The sequence below is a fragment of the Sus scrofa genome, chromosome 9 (genome assembly GCF_000003025.6).
Source record: "Sus scrofa isolate TJ Tabasco breed Duroc chromosome 9, Sscrofa11.1, whole genome shotgun sequence".
NCBI lineage: Eukaryota > Metazoa > Chordata > Mammalia > Artiodactyla > Suidae > Sus > Sus scrofa.
In genome coordinates, this window is record NC_010451.4 from 69,717,055 (window position 1) to 69,741,513 (window position 24,459).

Genomic DNA, 24,459 nt, shown 5'->3' on the forward strand with positions numbered 1-24,459 from the left:
ATTCTCCGGAGTTCCCGTCGTGGCTCAATGGTTAACGAATCTGACTAGGAACTATGAGGTTGCAGGTTCGATCCTTGGCCTTGCTCAGTGGGTTAAGGATCTGGTGTTGCCCTGAGCTGTGGTGTAGGTCACAGACGTGGCTTGGATTCCGTGTTGCTGTGGCTCTGGCGTAGGCTGGAGGCTATAGCTCCAATTGGACCCTTAGCCTGGGAACCTCCATATGCTGCAGGAGCGGCCCTTGAAAATGCAAAAAGACAAAAAAAAAAAAAAAAAAAAAAAAAGCAATCTCCCAAGGATGAGTTTCTCTCACAAACATTAACTTTTTTGCTCATTTTCAAAATTTTCACTTTCCAGATTGACCATGCTAAATGCATTACCAAAATTTTCTTGACAAGTGTTAATAAACAAGTATCTCATAAACTCCTAGCAAATAAATGTAAATTGATAATAATTCCACTTTGAGAATTTAAACTTCAATTCCCCTTAGATGTTTTTAAGTCACTGCAATTGTACTTGTTAGAGCAAAAGTTTGGAGAAAACTTGTGTATCAGGCTGAAGTATACCATGCCAAGATTTTTATGGTTTAAAACAGTAAAGTTCTAGTTATTCCTCATGCTACATGCTCAGTGAGGGTCTTTATGGATTCTGCTTAAAGAATGTATAGGAAACAGGAACTGTCTGGATTGCATGGAGGGCCGTAGTGATGGAAGAGAAAAGAAAATGTCGAAGTCTGCCATATGATATAGAAATTCTGACGGCCTCAATTCAATTTACATTTTTTCCTTTGGCAAAAGCAAGGTGTGTGGCCAATTTTGCCCATAATGAGAGAAGGAATTTGACCATAATTCTCTTCCATAGTAGGAAAGTGAATATTGGAGAACTGTAGTAGGATTGACCAGAGTTTTCTTTTCAAATCAGTAAAACTCTGGTTCTCTCCCTTTCTCATTTACACACTCACCTCCTCCCAAGGGAAACTACCCAAACACCCCATCCATTTACTTCTTCGATCTTCAAGCCCTAGGTCTTGTCATTCCATGCATTCACCTTGCACAGATGAACACTGTCTAGCAGACACACAGTAGTGAAACAAGAATACTTCCATGCAGATGGAGAAACACGGAGAAGCACAGCAATTACTCTCATTTAGCACAGCCACTTCATGCTGTCCATGTACAGAAATGAGCTTTTGTCCTGAAAGTGGAGAACAAACCTCTGCTTTGTCTTCCTAAGGGCAATTCCCAGTCCTCAGTATCGATGGTACTTGAGTACACCCTTCCGAGGCTACAGCTGAAGAAATGTGACACCATAACTTTTTAAGTGGTGGAAAAGCTTTTTCAGCCCATTTTCTGCCAACAGAGTTACAGGCACAATAGTCTATTTAGTACAAATTAGTATTTCTCTTAACAGTATAACTCTCTCAAATAGTTTATTGACCTCATTTATTTGATTTCAATCGGCATTATGTACAAACAGCCACACTCACAATTCTTCTCAAGACACACCTCTTTATGTACACTTAATTTGATGTCTTGAGTTAATAGAGTTTTAAAGAAAATAACATTCTTAGTCTTTTTCATGAAACCATCTTTCCAGCAAAAAGAATGTACTGCTGGCCACACAACCTGTTCAGATGTTTTAGCTATTCTTTTATAGTCCATATGTTTTATATGATCTTTGCTACAAGGCAGATTTCACAGACTTTTCCTCTTAATTTTACTTTTTACTGTTAGAAATCAAGACACAATTTCCTCTTGGAATCCTCAAGTCCTAATTTTCAGGACCCTCTCTCTTCCTTTTCATTTTTCCTTTCAAGTTGGCAATTTCAGTAGGGCTTATTCCTTCTTCTTTTTCTTCAGGTATAGTTAACAGTAGACAACTCACATGACTAATATTGTTTTCCAACGTTCACACAAAATTATAAGGGATGTTACTGATGCCAAGTTATTGCACATTACAGTTTTATCACTGTTTTTCCACAGCACAATGTAGACCTCCATCCTTCCAGCTTTAAAAAAAAAAATTGCTCTTGCCATTTATTTCCCAACCATGATGTCAATGACACATAGATCTATATGAGGGTAGCACACACACAGATTCTGGCACCATTTTTCGCATCAACCGTGATTGTCAAGGTAATGCTGTGGTAACAAATAAAAACAAATCCTCTGTGGATTTTAGCAATAAAAGTGTGTTTCTCATTCACACAAGATGTTTAGCATGAATTCTAATTACTGTACTCCTTCTAGAGTATACATGGAAGGGGTACGTTTTTTTCAGGTTGAGCAAATAATTGTGATGGTTTCATTGGTTAAGAAGGAGGAGAGAGATGGTAAGAGGAAGAGAAAACATGGCAAAATATTCACCATCCCTTAAAGTTTGTACCATAAGTGACATGTCACTGCCATTCATATTTCTTTGGTCAAAACAAGACATAAGGCCAAACAGGGATAGAGAAGTGCAATCTCAAAGGTCAGGAAATGGATATTGGTAAAAACTGACATAGTCTACCACAAATATTCACCAATGGGGGGTTTGTAAATGAACTGTGGCAAATCCATGTAAAGAATATCAACTATTTTAAAAATAAGAATGATGATGTATTATATATATTGCAATGGAAAGACCTCCAAGACTAGTATGTATAAGATGCTACATTCTATGTGAAAAGAAGGGAGGAGATAAGAATATGTATTTTTATTTTCTTATATAATCATAAAGTCTGGAAGAATACGTAAGAAACTGGCTAGAGAAAGCGGGCTATTCACTCTTTTTTATTCTTGCATTTTGAAGCACACAAATGTATTTCCTCTTCCAGAAGTTCTATTAAAAGACAGCTGGGTTGTGAAGGAAAAAAAAATCTTTTTAAATTTAGAACTGATAGATAACACATGACTGACAACTAGATCAGAGAAAATGTCGACTCATGTAGAACACCTAGCCTGGTGAAAAGACAATGTTCAATGTACCTCTAACCATGTCATTTTTGTGTTTTTCACTCTAATATTTAGGTAACCTTTTTTAAGATAAAAGTTGCAAAGCCATTACCCATGTCACTATGTAGTGTTTAAAGATATCACTATTAAAGATTGTTTTTAAAAAACCACATTGATGATACTCCACTGTATTTTGTCCACTTTGCATTTCCCTGTGTTTTTGTTTGAGTGATGTAAGCAATATATTTAGGTGTATAGTTCTAGCTGGAAACTTACATTAGAATTCTCTTAAAAATCACACAGAAAACAGATCCAACACCTTAAAATATTTTGTTATGAAGGAAAACATTTGTAGTCAATAAGATAATCCCTGGTATTTTAGCATCCTATGAAAAACAATGTTTCATCCCTAAAACCATCTGTGTGAAACAATCTGAGATTGGTTTTGAACATCTGTTTTTAAGCCACTGTATATCAAAACTTCCAAAATGAGTACATTGTTTAATACATTATTCTCATATACATTCAGTACTTTTTTAATTACAAGAATTTTTATTTTCCAATACTAGATCCTGACCAAGGTAAGCAATTGTATCATAGTGCCCTTTCTCTAATGTACTTGATGGTTTAACTTTTGCTACTAAGTAGAAACTCCAAAATCATCCATTGACCATTTATCATCAAGTTTAGTGAAAACATTCTAAAACAATTTTTCATGCTGAGTTTCAATGTCCTAAATGAAATAAGTAGTAAAGTTTTTGTATTCTTCATGCTTAGTTTTTGAAAATGTCCCTAATCATGATGCCTTCATATTGTCATCAGCACTCTAGAGAAGTGTCATTATTCAAAGACTGCTAAACAATCTTGATAATTTTGAAGTTTTAAACAGATTTCTTATTATATTTAATATTTTATTACTTTAACCTCATCACATACCCTAAAAAGAGACTATTTTAGAATTTATATGAATCAACCATTTCAATCAAGGCTTTATACCTCAGTAGTGTTTACATTATCAGTATATGTAATGTGAGTTTAGTTAATGTAATCTGTAAAGTCACATGACTGGATGAAATAAAAAACAGTAACATGTTGCTGTGAAAACTGCCCTTACATATAAAAAGACACTATTTTCCTTACCACATCTCAGGAGTGTCATTAGCACAGGAAAATCTCATCTGTGGATTAAGGGAGGAAACTGTTGTTAATCCATATATGAAATATAAAAGATTAATATTAAACTTTATTTTTAAAATAAATATTTTGCTTTTAGAGATATTTTTATACTGATTTTTATTTTTTCCATTATAGTTGGTTTATAGTGTTCTGTCAATTTCTACTGTACAGCAAAGTGACCCAGTCACACACACATATATGTTTTTTCTTACATTATCCTTCATCATGATCCATCCTAAGTGACTAGATAGAGTTCCCAAAGCTATACAGCAGGATCTCACTGCTTATCTTTTGCAAATGAAATAATTTGCATCTATTAACCCCAAATTTCCAGTCCATCTCACTCCTGGCCCTTCCCCCTTGGCAAGCACAAGTCTATTCTCCAAGTCCATGGGTTTCTTTGCTATGGAAAGGTTCATCTTTGCGATATATTACATATCAGATATAAATGATATCATAGGGTATTTGTCTTTCTGAATTACTCCACTTAGTATGAGAGTATCTAGTTCCATCCATGTTGCTGGAAAAGGCATTATTTTGTTCTTTTTATGGCTGAGTAGTATTCCACTGTGTATATATAATATATCTTCTTAATCTACTCATCTGTAGATGGACATTTACATTGTTTCCATGTCTTGGCTATTGTGAATGGTGCTGCAATGAACACTGGATGCATGTGTCTTTTTCAAGGAAAATTTTGTCCAGATATATGCCCAAGAGTGGGATTGCTGGGTCATATGGTAGTTCTATATTTAGTTTTCTGAGGTACCTCAGTTCTGTTTTCCATAGTGGTTGTACCAATTTACATTCCCACTGACAGTGCAGAAAGGTTCCTTTTCTCCACACTCTCTCCATCATTTGTTATTTGTTGTTAATGACAGCCATTCAGACAGGTGTGAGGTGGAACCTCAGAGCAGTTTTGAATTGCATTTCTTTAATAATGAGTGATGTTGATCATTTGTTCATGTGCTGTTGGCCATCTGTGTATCTTTGGAGAAATATCTATTTAGGTCATTTATCCATTTGTCAATTTGGTTTTTTTTTTGCTGTTGAGTTGTGTAAGTTGTTTGTATATTTTAGAGATTAAGCCTTTGTCGGTTGCATTGTTTGAAACTATTTTCTCCCATTGTGTAGGTTGTCTTTTTGGGTTTTTTTTAAGGTTTCCTTTGCTGTGCAAAAGCTTGTCAATTTGATTAGGTCCCATTGGTTTATTTTTGCTTTTATTTCTGTTGCCTTGGGAAAACATTCGTAAGGTTGTTTTACCTGTGTTCTCTTCTAGGAGTTTTATGGTGTCTTGTCTTACATTTAAGGTCTTTAAACCATTTTGAATTTATTTTTGTGCCTGGTGTGAGGGTGTGTTCCATTTTCATTGATTTACATGCACCTGTCCAGTTTTCCCAATACCACTTGCTGAAAAGACTTTTTCACATTTTATATTCTTGCCTCCTTTGTCAAAGATTAATTGACTGTAGGTGTCTAGGTTAATTTCTGAGTTCTCTGTTCTGCTCCATTGGTCTGTATTTCTGTTTGGATACCAGTACCACAATGCATTGATCACTGTGGCTTTGTAATAGGGCATAAAGTCTGGGAGAGTTAGACTTCCTGCATGTTTTCTTGTTTTTTGTTTTTTCCTCAGGATTGCTTTGGCAATTCTGGGTCTTTTGTAGTTCCATATAAATTTTTGGATTGTTTGTTGTAGTTCTGTGAAAAATGTCAAGGATAATTTGATAGGGATTGCATTGAATCTGTAGATTGCTTTGGGTAGTATGGCCACTTTTACAATATTAATTCTTCCAAACCAGGAGCATGGAATATCTTTCCATTTCTTTGAATCCCCTTTAATTTCCATGCTTATGTTTTATAGTTGTCAGCATATAAATCTATCACCTCCTTGGTCAGGTTTATTCCCAGGTATTTAATTTTTGGGGGTGTGATTTTAAAAGGTATTGTATTTTGGTATTCATTTTCTAATATTTCATTGTTAGTATACAGAAATGCAATCAGGAGTTCCCGTCGTGGCATAGTGGTTAATGAATCCAATTAGGAAACATGAGGTTGCGGGTTTGGTCCCTGCCCTTGCTCAGTGGGTTGATGATCCCGCATTGCCTTTGAGCTTTGGTGTAGGTTGCAGACGCGGCTCAGATCCCGCATTGCTGTGGCTCTGGTAGGCTGGTGGCTATAGCTCCGATTCGACCCCTAGCCTGGGAACCTCCATATGCCACGGGAGCGGCCCAAGAAATAGCAAAAAGACAATAAATAAATAAATAAATAAATAAATAAGAAGAAAAAAAAAGAAACACAATTTCTGAATGTTAATCTATCCTGCTACTTGGCTGAATTCATTGATCAGTTTGAATAGTTTTTGTGTGTAGTTCTAAGGGTTTTCTATTTATAGTACCATATCACCTCCATAGACAATTTTACCTCTTCTCTTCCAATTTGGATAGTCTTTTATTTCTTTTGTTTGTCTGATTGCTGTGGCTAGGACTTCCAGTATTATATTGAATAAATGTGGTGAGAGTGTACATCCTTGTCTTTTCCAGATTTTAGTGGGAAGGCTTTCAAATTTTCTCCATTGAGTATAATATTTCCTGTTGGTTTGCTATAAATGGCTTTTATTCTGTTAAGGTATGTTCCCTCTACATCCACTTTGGTAAGAGTTTTTATCATGAATGGATGTTGGACTTTGGCAAATGCTTTTTTTGCATCTATTGAGATGATCATGTGGTTTTTGACTTTTCTTTTGTTATGTGGAGTATGACGCTGATTGATTTGGATATGTTGAACCATCCTTGTAAACCTGGGATGAATCCCACTTGATCATGGCGTATGATCTTTTTTAAATATTGTTGGATTCAGTTGGCTAGAATTTTGTTGAGAATTTTTATGTCTATATTAATCAAAGATACTGACTGGTCTATAGTTTTTTTTTTTTTTTAGTGGTATCTTTGTCTCGTTTTGGTATTAGGGTGATGGTGGCATCATAAAATCTTTGGGAGTGTTCCTTCTTCCTTTTTTGGAAAAGTTTGAGGAAGATGGATATAAGTTCCTGTTTGTATGTTTGGTAAAACTTCCCTGTGAAGCCATCTGGTCCTGGACTTTGTTTGTAGGGAGTATTTTATTACATATTCAATTTAATTTCTAGTGATCAGTCTGTTCAGTTGATCTAGTTCTTCTTGATTCAGTTTTGGCAGACTGTATGTCTCCAGAAAGTTGTTCATTTCTTCTAGGTTGTCAACTTTGTTGGCATACATTCATTTATAATATACTCTTAAGATTTCTCCTTTTTCGTTTCTTATTTTGTTTATTTGGGTTTTTTCTCACCTCTTTTTGGTGAGTCTGGCCAGAAGTCTGTCAATTTTGTTTACCTTTTCAAAGAATCAGCTCTTGGTTCTATTGGTTTTTTTCTATTGCTATTTGGATCTCTATTTTATTGATTTCCTCTCTGATCTTTGTGATTTCCTCCCTTCTGCTGACTTTAGGTGTTGTTTGTTCTTCTTTTTATAATTCATTTAGGTGGTGGGTTAAGTTGTCAATATGAGATTTTTCTTCTTTTTTGAGGAAGGCCTATATCTTATGAATTTCCCTCTAAGCACTGCTTTGCAGCATCCCATAGATTTTGAATGGTTGTGTCTTATCATTTGTCTCAAAGTAATTTTTAATTTGCATTTTGATTTCCTCATTGACCCATGGTTGAGTAGTATATTGTTTAGTCTCCATGAAGTTAGTTTTTTCTCATTTCTTTTCCTGTGGTTGATTTCTAGTTTCATGTCATTGTGCTCAGAGGAGACACTTGAAATAATTTCTATACTCTTAAAATTTACTGAGATTATATCTGTGCACCAGTATGTGGTCAGTCCTTGAGAATGTATATTTTTGATATTTTTGGATGTAATACCTCAAAAATGTCAATTAAGTCTAACTTTTCTACTGTGGCATTTAGGATCTCTGTTGCCTTATTGATTGATTTTCTGTCCAGAGGATCTGTCCATTGATGTGAGTGGAGTGTTAAAGTCTCCTATTATTGTATTCCAATCAATTTCTCCTTTTATGTCTGCTAGTATTTGTTGTATGTATCTGGATGCTCCTTTATTAGGGGCATATATATCAATGATTGTGATAGCCTGTTCTTGAATGGATCATTTTACCATTAAATAGTGTCCTTTTTTGTCTTTCTTTATGGCCTTTGTATTAATGTCTATTTTGTCTGATATGAGTATTGCTACTCCTACTTTCCTTTCTTGTCCATTGGCATGATATGTCTTTTCCCATCCCCTCACTTTGAATCCATATGTGTCCTTTGTGCTAAGGTGAGTCTCTTATAGACAGAATATTGTACACTTTTGTTTTTTTATCCAATATGCCACTCTGTGTCTTTCAATTGGAACATTCAGTCCATTGACATTATAGGTAAATTATTGCTAGATATGTATTTGTTATCATTTTAAACCTTGTTTTCCAGTTGATTCTATGTTTCTTCTTTGTTCCAGTCTTTGTTTAGTTGGATGATATCCTTTTATTTTATGTTTGTGTAATTTTCTTTTTAGTTTAGTTTTAGTAAATGTAATATTTGGTTTTGATATGTGGTGGCCCTGTTTTTCAAGTATTTTGATCTCTTCCTATATGTTTTCTTTAGCCTAATAGTCATATAGGCTCAAACACATTGTTAAAAAAAAAAAGTTTAGATTTTCTCCCCCCCCATTTTATGATTTTGAAGTCCTTTTTTAACATCTTCATGTTTGTCCTTTTGATGTTCCTTGTGTTTATTGTCACTTTTACAACAGGTATTTTTTTTCCTTTTAGATCTGTCTACTGGCTTATTAAGTGATTGCTTTCTAATTGTGATATCCTCCATCCTATCTCTTCTTTTTTATTTAAAGAAGCACTTTGAGTAATTTTTTTAGAATGGGTATAGTATTGCTATACTCTTCTAGCTTCTGTTTGTTGGAGAAATTCTTTGTCCTTATTTATTATTTACTTATTTTTGTCTTTTAGGGCTGCACCTGTGACATATGGAAGTTCCCAGGCAAGGGGTCAAATCAGAGCTGTAGTCACTGGCCTGTGCCACAGCCATAGCAGATCCCTAATCCGTGTCTGCAACCAATACCACAGCTCATGGCAACACCAGATCGTTAACCCAGTGAGCAAAGCCAGGGATGAAACCTGCATCCTCATGGATGCTAGTCAGATTCGTTTCTGCTGAACCATGAGGGAAACTCCTCTCCTTCTATTTTAAATGATATTCTTGCTAGGCAGAGTATTTATGCTGAAGATTTTTCCCTTTTAGAATTTTGAATATATCTTCCACTTTCTTCTACCCTATAGTGTTTCTGTAGAGAAATCAACTAACAGCCTTATGGGGGTTCTTTTATAATTAACATTTTGTGTTTCTCTTGCTGCCTTTAGAATCCTCTCTTTAACTTTTGGCATTTTTATTGCAATATGTCTTGGTGTGGGCCTGTTTGGGTTCAACTTGTTTGGGGCTGCCTGTACTTCCTGTATCTTGATATATTTTTCCTTTAGATTTGGAAAGTTTTAGCCATAATTTTTCCAAATATATTTTCAATCCCTGTTTTTTTTTTTTTTTTTCTCCTTTTGGAATTCCTTTTATGGGTAGATTGCCTCACTTTATATTATCCTATAGATCTCTTATACTGCTTTCACATTATTTAATTTGGTTCTCTGTCTTCTGTCCTGATTGGGTGATTTCCATTATTCTATCTTCCACATCACTAATTCGCTTCTCTGCATCATTCATTCTGCTCTTTAGTGCCTTTAACTCAGTTTGTGTTAAATGAGCAAATGGAGATTCTAATTTTTCTTGGCTCCTCATATTTTCTACTTCCTTTCTAAAGTAATCTGCATTACTATTTATATCCACTCTTAATCCCTTCATATATCCACTCTTAATTCCTTCAGTATTTTCACTTCTCCCTTTTGAACTCTGTATCTATTAGACTGCAAAAGTCTACTTCATTATTTGCTCCTTCAGATGAATTCTCCTGTTGACCTGGGAATGGTTCCTGAATGTTTCTACATTTCACTTATATTTTTTTTTTCTGTGAGTTTAGGTAAAACAACTACTATACTTTTGGAGGGCTATTTCTATGTATAACCACCCCTTTTTATTTTGTGGTGGGTTACGATTTATTTTTGGCTTGGGGGTTTGGATATTTGCTGCCTCTTTCTTTGGTGTGAGCAGGCTACTATCCTCCTGAGTATGTTTCCACGGAGAAGGAAGCAATGGCTGGGGCTAGTAGTCAATGCCTGGTTGCTGGGCTCCTAACAGTAGCAAGGACCTGCAGGAAGGTGGCGCAGGCTACTCCTGTCCCTCTTAGCCCATGCAGGAGGTGCTGCACAGGTTGCTCCTAGTTACAGGGTATTGCAAAGTGACAGTGATCAGTGATGTGTGGATGCTGCCTGGAGCATTTGTCTGTGGCAGCAGCAGGGTGGGTGTGTTCCCAGGGGAGTGAGAGCAACAGCGGGTGGTGCTCAGTTGCAGTGGCCTCTTTTTTTGCTAACCTCTGAGGTGACAGGGGCCATAGGTAATGGAGCCTATTCACAGACACTAGTGGTCATGGGCCATGCCCCCCTCAGTTTCTGAGATGACTGCTGTGGTTTGTCCCCACCATCTGTAGATCACACAGAAGTACTCAGCTATCCATAACCCACACAAGAGGCACCAGGTCTCGCATAGCCCAAGCAAGTGGCCTCTCACCACCCGTATCCTATTGTAGAGGTGCCCCACCCTCTGAAAGTCTGTGCATGCACAGAGAAAGAGATTCCTTTGGTGGTCTACCCCTCTTCTCACCCTCCCAACAATGGTGCCTTGCTTCTTTGGTGGGCCAAGACTTCCTCCTGGGTTCCCTCGGCTGTGGTTTTCCACTCCCCAGTACATGGCACACTGCTCCCCAGTCCCTCAGGCTGTTTCCACACAGCCAACCCTAGTCCTCTACCTGGAGCTGACCTCCACAGCTTGAGTCTCAGTGTCCAGCCCCTGCCTGAACATCTCAGGCTGTGCTGTTTGGGGTGGTGAAGCAGATAGTCTGTGCAGCTCTCACTCTGCTTTGCCATCCTCAGTCCAGCAGTTATGCTTTTCTCCACCACTTTGAGGTCCCTGCATGTTGGCTGATTTCCCTGTTGGCTAGGTGGCTTCTCAGGATGTGGGTTCCTTTTCTCTTTAACAGCTCCTTCTTAGGAATGCTAGTCGTGTCCCGATTCATTTTCTCTCTTTTTTTTGTTATGTGGAGGGTTTCTTGCCCTTTTTGGAGGTTTAAGTTCTTCTGCCACCATTCAGTAGATTTTCTGTGTGAATCATTCTACATTTTTTTTTTTGATGCATTTGTGGGAGAAGGTGAGCATGATATCTTACTCCTCCACCATCTTCATCCTTCCCCTTTAAAATAAGTATAAATTTTGCCTCCCTTTTTAATAACTTTATTAGTGTCTACTAACTCTGCTAGTCCTTAGCCCTGATATCAGAGTTATGAGTATTATTAGGGAATCTACTATACTAGAAGGTCAGTTATATCTTGTAAGAATCTGAATTTACTGAGGGTTAAGTAATTGTTAAAAATATTTGCATAACCCCTGATACTTTTCTATGAATCTCTCCAATACAAATTCCATTCATTTATAAACATATTACCTATATGTTTATTGAACATAAAAATAGAATAGCCAACATTTCATTATCAAAGTAATTCTCATCACTATCCAAGGATAGTCTGAAACATTTTCATATAAAAACAAAAAAATCACCTGCACACCATATCTGAGATTTCACATGGAGTAAATGTCCTATGTGATGAAATTAGATCTCTTCTCATAGAGCATGTTTCAAGGACAGTTAATCTTTGCCCATGCTCTGTATCTGTGTATCCGAGGTTCCCTCTCTGCTGATGGTGTAGCACTATAGTATTTACTATTGAGAAAAAAGTGGCATAGGAGTGAATCCACATAGTTGAAACACATGCTGTTCTAGGGAAAAGTGGATATATTTTTCCATAACACTAACTCCATCATATTATTGAGTTCAGCTTGCAATGAACTTTATAAAAATGAAATCCAAATTATAAGTAATCTCCTATAAGCTTATTCTGTTCAATATCGTTTAAGGTATATATATCATATATAGGTATGTGTCATATATAGCTCTAGGTTATTTTCACTGCTTTTAATTATACAATTGAGTGACTATAACCATAATAATCAACTTTTTTGCCTTTTTTTTTTTTTTTTTTTTTTTTTTTTAGGGCTGCACTCACGGCATATGGAAGTTCCCAGGCTAGGGGTCTAATTGGAGCTACAGCTGTTGGCCTATACCATAGCCACAGCAATGCCAGATCCAAGCCACATCTGTGACCTACACCACAGCTGACTGCAATGCTGGATCCTTAACACACTGAGTGACGCCAGGGATTGAACCTGCAACCTCATGGTTCCTAGTCAAATTCATTTCTGCTACGCCATGACAGGAACTCCAACAATTATTTTTGTTGGCCATTTACTTTTCTCCACCTGTTTTTTCCCCCACCTATAACGATACTGCTAAGAACATTCTTTTCCATATGCCCTAGTACAAATGAGTGATTTTTCTCCATGGGAAGTTGTAATTGCTGCATATACACATCTTCCAGTTTACTAGCTTACCCTTATATTTTTCAGTACTCCTATCAGCATTTTATGAGTTTGCATCACACTATATTGCCAAAACACTTGCTATTTTTCAGATTTTAATTTTTGCTAACCTAGATGATTTGAAATATGATCTCACAGAGTGATGGTATCTAATTAATAAGCTTTTTATATGCTAAAAAAAACCTTAAAAGGCATTATTTAGTACTGGAAAAATTGGTGGGTGTTGTCAGAATAGTGTATTTAAAAAGTGAATTTTCCAAAATAAATAATTAACCTTAAAAAATGTCTTTACCATTATTATGTGCTTTCCTCTTATAGTGACACAACTGAATGATGCTCTAGGGGTGCCTGGGACTCACTAGGTTGTTTATCCTTGTACTGCATGGTCTCTGGTTACCTGAACAATTTTTCCTCCTCTCTGGATAGCATTTGCTCAGGTTTCTCCCTCTCCTTGTTTCGTCACACTTATTTCTTGTGTTGCCAGCATCCTCTTAGTGGTGGTTTCCAAACAGCAGTGGGCTGGGAAACAAAATAACTAATCTTAACTTTAAAAATTTGGCCCTGAGTTATTGGGTGGGCTTTCTCCTTTTACTCCTCTTTTTGTTCTGCAGAGTGTGTCAGTTTATATTATGCTGGTTTTATCAGACAAGCTCTATGGAAACTATTTTAGTTGCCTAGAAATATTTTTTCCATCTTTTTTCAGAGTTTAAAGTTTTACTGAAAGTATAACTGATTTACAAGGTCGTGATGAATTTTGCTGTACAATAAAGTGATTTGGTTAATCCCTAGAAATGTGAACCTGTTTGTGACTCAGCTCTGGATAAATGCTTAAAAAAATTAATGTGTTAAAAAATGTTTTCATGTCTGATAAAACACAATTATAATAGTATTCTTTAAGTGTTCCTTTTTATTCAGAAGCCAAAAACTTTATTTACTTTCACATGCATGCGAAGGTATCAATGAGTATTTTTGGGGTTTTTTTTGCATTTATCACATGCCTATTTTTATTTTCTGAAAAGGTTAAGTACTTAATCAGAAAATAATTTTGTTATATCTATTCTATGCATGAAAGAGAAATTATTTAAGAAGGAGTCATTGACGTCTTAGCATAAAGTAGCAGAGAACTTGACAGAGCTCTAAGTTCAGACTTTCATCTTCCTGTTACAGTCTTGCAACCCTAGTGAGTACGTGAGACTTAGTGACAAAAAGAAATGACTACCTACTTAGCAATTGCTCTCATAGCCAGATACATGAGTGCCTGATTTCTCCCTGCCCTAAATTTATCATTAAATGTGCCTAAGTAGACTTATCAGAATCCTCAAAGAACTCTGCTCAGGGAATAGACTATGTGTAAAATAAGTTGATTTATTAATCAATACATCAATGACTAGCATCAATCCAAAGATAGTTATCTACCATGTTGCCTATTTAATTTATGAATTTTCTCTAACAATTTTTGAGTTCTACAAAGATTTATTCAACTTTAATTCCCAGGCCCACCTGTCCTGGTAAATATAAGAGGCAACACATTTTAATCATACAGTAAGAAACATCTAACAAAAACAAGTTATGATACATAAAACAATATGTTGCATCATATCCTCCTTTGGATAACAATAAATCCTCACTTATGTCAATCAAAATATAAATGCTTCAGTTTCTCTCAAGAATGTAAATGAAACATCCTAGGGGATTATGAAGCAAGGAAACTGCATAAAGCTTTTCTTAAGCATGTTGAATAATAAAAATAAAGTTGTTTAATTTCAAGTGCATTGTATATTACTTAAGTACACATTAATACAACTTATTTTTCAAATATCTTTAAAAATATTTTTGGGGGAAATGAAAATTCATTATCTACTTATGCAAGTGGTAAATGATAGATTTTCTATCCAGATGAGTCTAATATTTATAGAAATGAGTTTTCTATACAAGCATTTCTTTCTCTGCTTCCAGAAGAATAACATTTCTTGAAGTTTGGAATTTAAAATTGGAAAATAAACTCTCACAAGCCAAGTGATTCCTTTACTTATATTCTGGGTTTAAAAGGTAAAAGCTCTGTTTTAGCCCAAAAAGATTGTCTTTTCTCATATGCTTCTTGGGCATATTATTGTAATTTGAAAAGAGATTCTTAAAATAGAGGCAATAAAACTGTTTCTGCTTGCATGCTGTGAAATTCTCCCCACAAGGCTTTAAATTGAACTTGCTCAACAGGCAGAGAGAACCGCCTTCTTTCTTCAAAGACATAAGAGGATTTGTTCAGTAAAAGGAAAAGGTCTAACAGCATTCTCTGAAAGGGACACATTGAATGCGCCTGTGATTGCCGCTCCCATCAACTCTCCTCCTCTATCATCAGAACACGCCAGAGAAGCAAAATGTGTGCAACTGACAAGGGAGAGTCAGTTAAAGCACAAGCTAACCTAACTGCCAACAAAAAAAAAAAAAAAAAAAAAAAAAAAAAAAAACTTAAAAAGATAAGATGATTTGATTTGTACATTTTGTAGTCTGAAAGACTAAAAGAACCAGTCCTTAGCATATCAATTGATTCCTCAGTCGGCTACACCTAAGACTGTAAATAAATTATATTCTCCTTGATACAACAATGTTGAATACTTGCTTAGACTTTGATGCTAGGCTGGGGAGGAGGGAAGAGGTCATAAAAAGATAGAGAAATACTCTATTTTTCTATTTTCTGTTATTCATCTGTTTTATAACAATAATGCATTACTTTTAGTTAGTCCTTCAATAACAGCTGAAATGATTTTGGCAAGAAACACATAAAAATTCTCAACAGACTTCCAAATTATAAGCCTTTTACTTATTTGAAAAACACTCCACTAAAAGACAGTATAGTTAGAATTTTTAGACTTTCAGATCTGAGGGTAACTGGAAAGATCAATTAGTTCAAACTGAGTATTTTTTTTTCTATCTCCCTACAATACACAATGTGATGGTGTTTTTGTACAACAGGCCTGATAAATAGATTGATTTCTTTCTGCTACATAAAAACAACACAGGGAGAACTTGACAGTGTGCAACTCTTAAGAGGGCCCTCACCAGAACCCAACTATGCTGACAACCTGATCTGAGTTCTAGTCTCCAGAACTTGAAGAAGTAACGTCTGTTTATAAGATCCTAAGTTTATAGTATTTTTTTATAGACGTCAAAACTAAGGCACTATTTGACCCGCTCCAGAAATACCTTGCTTGCACTCCGCAATGTGAAAAGATGGTTGTGAATACATAAGGGAACAAAAGTACATTGAAGAATTTAAGTAAATTATTAGACAGGACAATCTGAACAGGAGGTGCCTATAGAAGAAGTTGATAAAAGGCACCACAATAATGCTTTGAATTACTCCAAAATATACAACTAACCCTCAGAAAACTGTTTTTAATTAGACAAAAACCATTAAAAATATGAAAGACATTCTTAGGCCTCACATAGAGGAAGGAGGGTGCAGTCTTTTCTTTTTTTTTTAAATAGTTGATTTACAATGTTCGGTCAATTTCTGATGTAGAGCAAAGTGACCCAGTCATCACATACACACACACACACACACACACACACACACACACACACACACACATTCTTTTTCTATTATCCTACATCATGTTCCATTAGAAGTGATCAAGTTGCATATAGTTCCATCTGCTATAAAACGGGATCTCACTGCTTATCCACTCCAAATGCAATAGTTTGCATCTACTAACCCCAAACTCCCACTCCCACTCCCTCCTCCTCCTCCCCAAGAACAAGTCTGTTCTCCATGTCCTTGAATTTGTTTTCTGTTTTGTATACAGGTTCATTTGTACCATATATTAGATTCTGCATATAAGTGATAGAATATGGTATTTCTCATTCTCTTCCTGACTTAGTTCACTTAGTATGAGAATCTTTAGTTCCATCCATCTTGCTGCAAATGGTATTATTTTGATCTTTTCTTATGGCTGAGTAGTATTCCACTGTGTATATACACCACATCTTCTTAATCCATTCATCTGCTGATGGACATTTAGGTTGTTTCCATGTCTTGGCTTTTGTGAATAGTGCTGCAATGAACAAAGGGGTGCATGTATCTTTTTGAATGAAAATTCTGTCCATATATATGTGAGTGGGATTAGCTAGATCATATGGTAGTTCTAGATTTAATTTTATGAGGTAACTCCACACTGTTTTCCATAGTGGTTGTACCAATTGACTTTCCTAACAGTTTAGGAAGTTTCCCATTTCTCCACACGCATTCCAGCATCTGCTATTTTGTAAACATATGAATGATGGCCATTCTGACTAGTGTGAGGTGGTACCTCATTGTAGTCCTGATTTGCCTTTCTCTAATAATTAGTGATGTTGAACATTTTTTCATATGCCTTTTGGTCATCCATATGTCTTTCTTAGAGAAATGTCTGTTTATGTCTTCTCCCCATTTTTCAATTGGGTTGTTGGGTTGTTTGTATATTTTGGAGATTAAGTCCTTGTTGGTTGCATCATTTGCAACAATACTCTCCCATTCCATAGGATTATCTTTTTTTTATGGCTTCCTTTGTTCTGCTAAACTTGTAAGTTGGATTAGTTCCCATTGGTTTATTTTTGTTTTTACTTCTATTGCCTTGGGAGACCTAAGAAAACACTTGTACACTTGAACTCAGAGAGTATTTTGCTCATGTTTTCTTCTAGGAGCTTTAGAGTGTCCTTTGTTTAAGTCTTTAAGCATTTTTGTTTTGTTCTATCTTTTTAGGACCATACTTACAGCATATGGAGTTCCTAGGCTAGGGGTCAAATCAGAATTACAGCTGCTGGCCTACACCACAGTCACAGCAAGGCAGAATCTGAGGTACATCTGCAACCCCCACCATAGCTCATAGCAATGCTGGATCCTTAACCCACTGAGGGAGGCCAGGGATTGAACCACATGCTCATGGATACTATTCAGGTTTGTTACCACTGAGCCATGATGGGAATTCTGTCTTTAAGCATTTTTCAGTTTATTTTTGTACATAGTGTGAGGGTATGTTCTAGGTTCATTGATTTACATGCACCTGTCCAGTTTTCCCAGGACCATTTATTGAAAAGACTGTCTTTTTTCCCCCATTTTATATTCTTAACGCCTTTGTCAAAGATTAATTGACCATAGGTGTCTGGGGTTTATTTCTGCATTCTCTCCTCTATTCCATTGGTCTGTATGTTTATTTTCATATCCGTACCACACTGTTGATTACTGTAGCTTTGTAATGTTGTCTGAAGTCTGGGAGAGTTATGCCTCCTGCTTGGTTTTTTTTTTTCCCCTCAGGGTTACTTTGATAATTCTGGGTCTTTTATGTTTCCATATCAATTTTTGAATTGTTTTTTCTAGTTCTGTGAAAACCATCACAGGTACTTTGATAGGGATTGCATTAAATCTATAGATCGCTTTGGGTAGTATGGCCACTTTTACAATATTAATTCTTCCAAACCAGGGGCATGGAATATTTTTCCATTTCTTGAAATTATTCTTTAATTTCCTTGATTAATGTTTTACAGTTCTCAGGATCTAGGTCTTTCACCTTCTGGGTCAGGTTTTATCTTATGTATTTAATTTTGGGGGGTGTGATTTTAAGAGATACTGCATTTTTATATTCCTTTTCTAATGTTTTATTGTTAGTATACAGAAATTCAACCAATTTCCAAATGTTAATCTTGTATCCTGCCACTTTGCTGAATTTATTGCTCAGTTCAAGTATTTTTTGTATGGAGTACTTAGGGTTTTCTCTATATAATATCAAGTCATCTGCATACAGTGAAAATTTTACCTCTTCTCCTCCACTTTGGGTAATTTTTTTCTTTTGTTTGTCTGACTGCTGTGGCTAGAACTTCCAGTACTGTGTTGAATAAAAGTAGTGAGAGTGGGCATCCTTGTCTTGTTCCAGACGTTAGCAGGAAGGCTTTTGGCTATTCTCCATTGAGTATTATATTTGCTGTGGGTTTGCCATAAATGACTTTTATTCTGTTAAGGTATGTTCCCTCTATACCCACTTTGGTAAGAGTTTTGATCATGAATGGATGTTGGACTTTGTCAAATGCTTTTTCTGCATCTATGGAGTTGGTCAGGTGGTTTTTGACATTTGTTACTGTGGTGTTTGATGTTGATTGATTTGAATATGTTGAACCCCTTGTGAACTTGGGATGAATCCCACTTGGTCATGTTATTTGATCTTTTTATTTGTTATTAGATTTTCTTGGCTACAATTTTGTTGAGAATTTTCACATCTATATTCATCAAAGATGTTGGCCTATCATTTTCTTTTTTGGTAGTATCTTTGGTTTTGGTATTAGGGTGATAGTGGCTTCATAGAATATCTTTGGGATTATTCCCTCCTCTTCAACCTTTGGGGAAGTTTAAGAAGAATGGATATAGGTTCTTCGTATGTTTGATAGAATTTGCCTCTGAACCTATCTGGTCCTGGACATTTGTTTATAGGGAGTGTTTTTATTACTTATTCAATTTCATGTCTAGTGATTCAATTTCATGTCTAGTGATTGGTCTTTTCTGATAATATATTTTTTATTGATTCAGTGTGGCTGGGCTATATGTCTCTAGAAAGATGTCCATTTCTTCTAGGTTGTCAAATTTGTTGGCTCATAATTCTTCATAGTATTTTCTTCTTTTGTATTTCCATATATAGTATCTACTGAGAATTCTGTTTCATTTCTAATTTTGTTGATTTGTGTTCTTTCTCTACTCTTCTGGCCAGATGTTTGATAATTTTGTTTTCCTTTTCAAAGACCAGCTCTTGGCTTTATTGATTTTTTTTTCCTATTGTTTTTTGGATCTCTATTTTATTGATTTCCTCTCTGATCTTTATGATGTCTTTCCTTCTGCTGACTTTAGGTTTTGTTTGTTATTTTTTAAATTCATTTAGGTAATGGAATTAGTTGTTGATTTGAGATTTTTCTTCTTTTTTTGAGGAAAAATAGCTAGGCCTATCTATGAACTTCCCTCTAAGAACTGCTTTTGTGGCACCTCATAGATTTTGAATGGTTGTGTTTTCATTATCATTTGCCTTGAGGTATTTTTTTAATTTCCATTTTGATTTTCTGTTGACCCAGTGGTTTTTTAGTAGCATGTTGTCTAGTCTCATATAGTCAGTTTATTCTCATTTATTCTCCTGTGGCTCTTTTCCCGTTTGATGTCATTGTGGTCAGAGCAGATGCTTGATACAATTTATATACTTTTAAATTTGTTGAGGTTAGTTTTGTGCCCCAGCATGTGGTCAATTGTACACTTGAAAGGAATGTATATTCTGGAGTTTTCTCTTTTTTGGATGTGATGTCCTGAAAATATTGTCTAACTTTTCTATTGTGTCATTTAGGGTCTCTGTTGCCTTCTTGATATTCTCTTGAAAGGATCTATATCCATTGATGTGAGGGGGTGTTAAAATCACCTATTATTGTGTTCCCATCAATTTCTTCTTTTATGTGTGTTAATATTTGTTGTATGTGTATATGGGTGCTCTTATAATAGGGCCATATGTATTGATAAGTGTAATATCCTCTTCTTGAAATGATCCTTTTATCATTAAATAGGAGAGTTCAGTTTTAAATAGAGAAAGGCAGGTTGAGCTCTGACTTGGTCATCAAAAGTGGTGATGTCAGACCATTGTGTAGTTCAACCTGCTTCTCCCCATCCCCTTGTAACCAAATAAGACAGAGTCTCACCTCACTGCTAATACTGCACACTTCTAGCTTCCCACACTGAAGCTTTTGCATTGCCTCTGGTACTCTTCACCCCAAGATACATGCTGACAGTGCTGCTAGCTCATACTTGCTTGCTACCCAGCATGGCTGCTGTATTCTCAGGTAATCTTGTTTCCCCAATGGCTGCTTGAAAGGGTCAGATAACAACAACATCACATTAAAATGTTAATGTCCTTTTTGGATGAATTTTAACCAGTAATGGATGGGAAGCAGGAAGAAGCCAGATAACCTCTTTTCTCTTCCCTAGCAGAAACATCATCCTGTAACCAGCTGTCCTTTCCAATAAAACTGTCAGCACTGTAGTACACCACTTTCTCTTTCTCAGCCCTGCTTGCCTTTTATCCTCAAATTTGTTTTTGTAATATTGCACCCCACCCATTCACACGTATTCAATAAAATTGGTATGTATGTCTTGTCATGTTCTCCTTCTAGGAAACCTAAATAATTGAAAAGGGGATTGTTAGGAAGAATAGAAATAGCCCCTTTTTTGCAGCTATTTCAACTATGTACAGATAAAAAAAAAGATGGAGTTGCAAAATAGAACAAGTAAGCAATTATGCAAGCAGGAAAATAAAACAAAGAATAGCCACCCCCACCTCCCCAAGTGGTAAACTCAACATTTGAGGCAAGAGAAAATATATTAGTTAAGTTGCTTTACTTTGGGCCAGAGCTTGATAGTATAAGTTGCCACACTTTAAAGTAAATTCACTAAGATTTAAAAAGGTGGTCCATATTTCTAAGACTTTTGTGTATTATGCATGTTTTGGGAGTAATTAACTGTCAAGCAAATAAGATCTGGTGATGATTTTCAGTTATCTTGCATGAACTTGAGAAAATTAATGAGAAAAGAAAGATATAAACTTTAAAAAATAATTGAATGGTCTGAACTCTCTTCTAAATAACATTGCATTATGATATAACAATATTGGTTGGGGGGCTCTGGGTGTGGTGATTGTAAAAGCTATTTCTAACTACTTCGAATTTAAAGTAGTCACTACTACCCATGACATGCTTACAAGTGAACCAGGATGTCCAGGTTGCTTATTATATATACCCAAGTAGGATATAGATTTCAGCCTCATTTTCTTTCCTTATCACTTTTTATACAAAGTCCTCACTAGGAGGCTTTAAAGCAGGCTTATGTATTTTCTGTGCAAACATATATGATAATCTTGGCCTTGAAATACCAAAGATAAAAATAGAGATAGTTTCTTAAAGTCACACACATAAAGAACCAGCCCATTCCCAACAGCAAGTAAATCCACTAGGCAGAGTTACTTTCGTAGAGAACTCTGTAAGAAAACACAAACTGCCTTACGTAAATGCAAGGCCAACATTTACGATTGCTTTGCAAGTTGAAACATACCTCTGAGACCTCATTCCAGCTTTGTTGCAGGCCAGTGACTAGTTGGAAGATATCTGACACAGTGTGATCACTGAATACACCTGAATAGTCCAGAAGAAGAAATAGTCACACAACAGCTAGAAATCATCTGTTCCTCTCACTGTGGAGCAATGGCAGAAGCACAAAAATTTGAAAAATACAGCAAGTGCATCATGGAAGTCACTAATATCATCAGAAGTAGTAGGTGACAGCAAACCTCATTGTCATCACCAAAATATTTTGGTGGAGACTCATAATAAAATGCAATAATATGTAATTTTTTTCAAAAAGAAATGATCTTGGCTTTGCTTTGAAGCCTAGATTTGGCTGAATCTATACATAATATGCATTAAGAGTGAGAATCAACAAAATCTCAACTTCTTTGGATTGTTGTTATAAAAATTAAAAATTCAGGATTTTTTAAAATCCTTTGAGAAGACTGTAAGAGCACCACCTCCCATTCCTAGAAGAATAATGGGCTATGAGATTATGTATGAGGATTGGGAAGCTAGCCTTACTCAAATATGATACACTATTTAAGATTTATTACTCTTGAATAAGCAATCTTTTCTCTAAAATGCAAGTGGCCCAATAGTATTAAATGTATGATAGTTATTAAAAATTCATGTGAATTCAATGAATTAAATGCTTTCCATCCCAATGTTCATTGCAGCACTAATTTGCAGTAGACAAGACATGGAAGCAACCTTGACAGAGGTTGGAAGCCCATCGATAGAGTAACAGATAAAGATGATGCATGGCCCAAAAATACAGTGGAATGTTATTTAGCCATAAAAAGAAGGCCATTTGCAGCAACATAGATAGACCTAGAAATTGTCATACTGAAGTAAGAGAGAAATATTAAATGATATCACTTATATGTTTAATAAAAATAACAAAATGAACTTATTTATAACAAAGATACAAACTCACAGATTGCAAAACTAATCTTATGGTTACCGCAGATGAAACCACTATAAGGAGTACCATACTAGTGTATAAAATACGTGATTAACAAGAGCCTACTGTATAGCACAGGAAAATCTACTCAATAGTTCTTAATAATGTACTATGGGAAAAAAAAGAATGGATAAGTTTATACATAAAACTGATTTACTCTTCATGTGTACAGCAAAGAATACAACATTGTGAGTCAACTATACTCTAATAAAATTAAAAATAAGTAATACTTATGTTCACACTGAAAAAAAAAAAAGGCTTTCCCTAAGGATAACTCCTTCTAAAATACAAGGAGATTTGATTGAGCTAAGAAGAGGAAAGGGTGGCTAGGCTGGATAACCAGGCCAGAGAAAGGCTAGAATACTGGAGGCTACTTGGGAATATGAATGGAAGAAAAAAGTAGGTCCCTCAAAGTATTATATACATCTGACTTGTCCTACTACCTTTTTTTTTTACCAGTAGGAACTTTAAGCTACCTTGAAAACCTATCACTAGCAAGACTGTAAATAAAACAGAAATTTTATGCCATCTAAGAACAAACCAAAATTAGCAGAGGAGGTATAAAGCAGTGACCTCAAATTAACCGTATTTTTTCTTAGCCTCACTGCATCCTTCTTCTGTTTATTTCTATCTCATCTATTCCCTTGGTACTCAAAGTTTGGTCTCCAAACCAGTAGCACTCACATCCCCTTGGGAGTTTATTAGAAAGTCAAAATCTTGAGTCCTTCCTCAGATGTTAAATTCTGCATTTTAAAAAAATTCCCAGCTGGCTTATAAATAAGGTTTCTTCTCAAATTTTATTTATATATTTAAACTTTCTCCATTCTTATTTGATTTTTTTCCCCCTTCTCACCTATTTCTTGGATCTCTTCAACACATTATATCATGTGTTACTCTAACAGCAAAACAAAGATATTTAAGAAAGGAAAATTGCAAACCACTTACTTTCATGGACATAAATGTGAAAAATGTCAAGAAATCAAATCTAGCAAACTATAAGAATTATACATCATGATCAATTGAGATTTATTCAAGAGTATAAGTGTGGTTCAACATTTAAAAAAGTAGTCAGGAGTTCCTGTTGTGGCTCAGCAGTTAACAACCCCAACTAGCATCCATGAGGATGCAGGTTCAATCCCTAGCCTTGCTCAGTGGGTTAAGGATCTGGCATTGCCATGAACTGTGGCGTAGGTTGCAGATGTGGCTCGGATCATGCTTTGCTTTGGCTCTGGCATAGGCTAGCAGCTAGATGTAGCTCTGATTCTACCCCTAGCCTGGGAACCTCCATATGCTGCTGGTGTGACCCTAAAAAGACAAAAAATAAATAAAAAAGCAATCAATGTAATTCACCACATCAACAGACTAAAGAATAAAAATCACTTATAGATGTGATCAAAACATCTATCTTACAAGGCCAGCATCCATTCATGACAAAAACAAAAAATCACAAAAATAGGAATAGAAGGGAACCAGTTCAACATGTTAAAGACCGTCATGAAATACCTACAGCTAACATGATACTTAATGGTTAGAAACTAGATACTTTCCTTGTAGGACTAGAAACAAGGCCTGGATATCCTCTCTCATCAATCCTGTTCAACATTGTACTGAAAGTCTAAGCTAGTACATACA

At 35.7% G+C, this 24,459-nt stretch overlaps 1 long non-coding RNA gene across 1 annotated transcript in view; it reads right to left on the bottom strand.

Moving 5' to 3' along the window:
- LOC106504949 overlaps nucleotides 293-24,459 on the bottom strand; it is a 590,151-nt gene continuing 565,984 nt past the window's right edge. Inside the window, exons 5-6 of the long non-coding RNA XR_002335798.1 lie at nucleotides 21,850-21,929; nucleotides 293-4,111 (exon numbers count right to left, since the gene is read on the bottom strand). This is a non-coding gene — a long non-coding RNA (uncharacterized LOC106504949). The remainder of the gene's footprint in view (nucleotides 4,112-21,849; nucleotides 21,930-24,459) is intronic.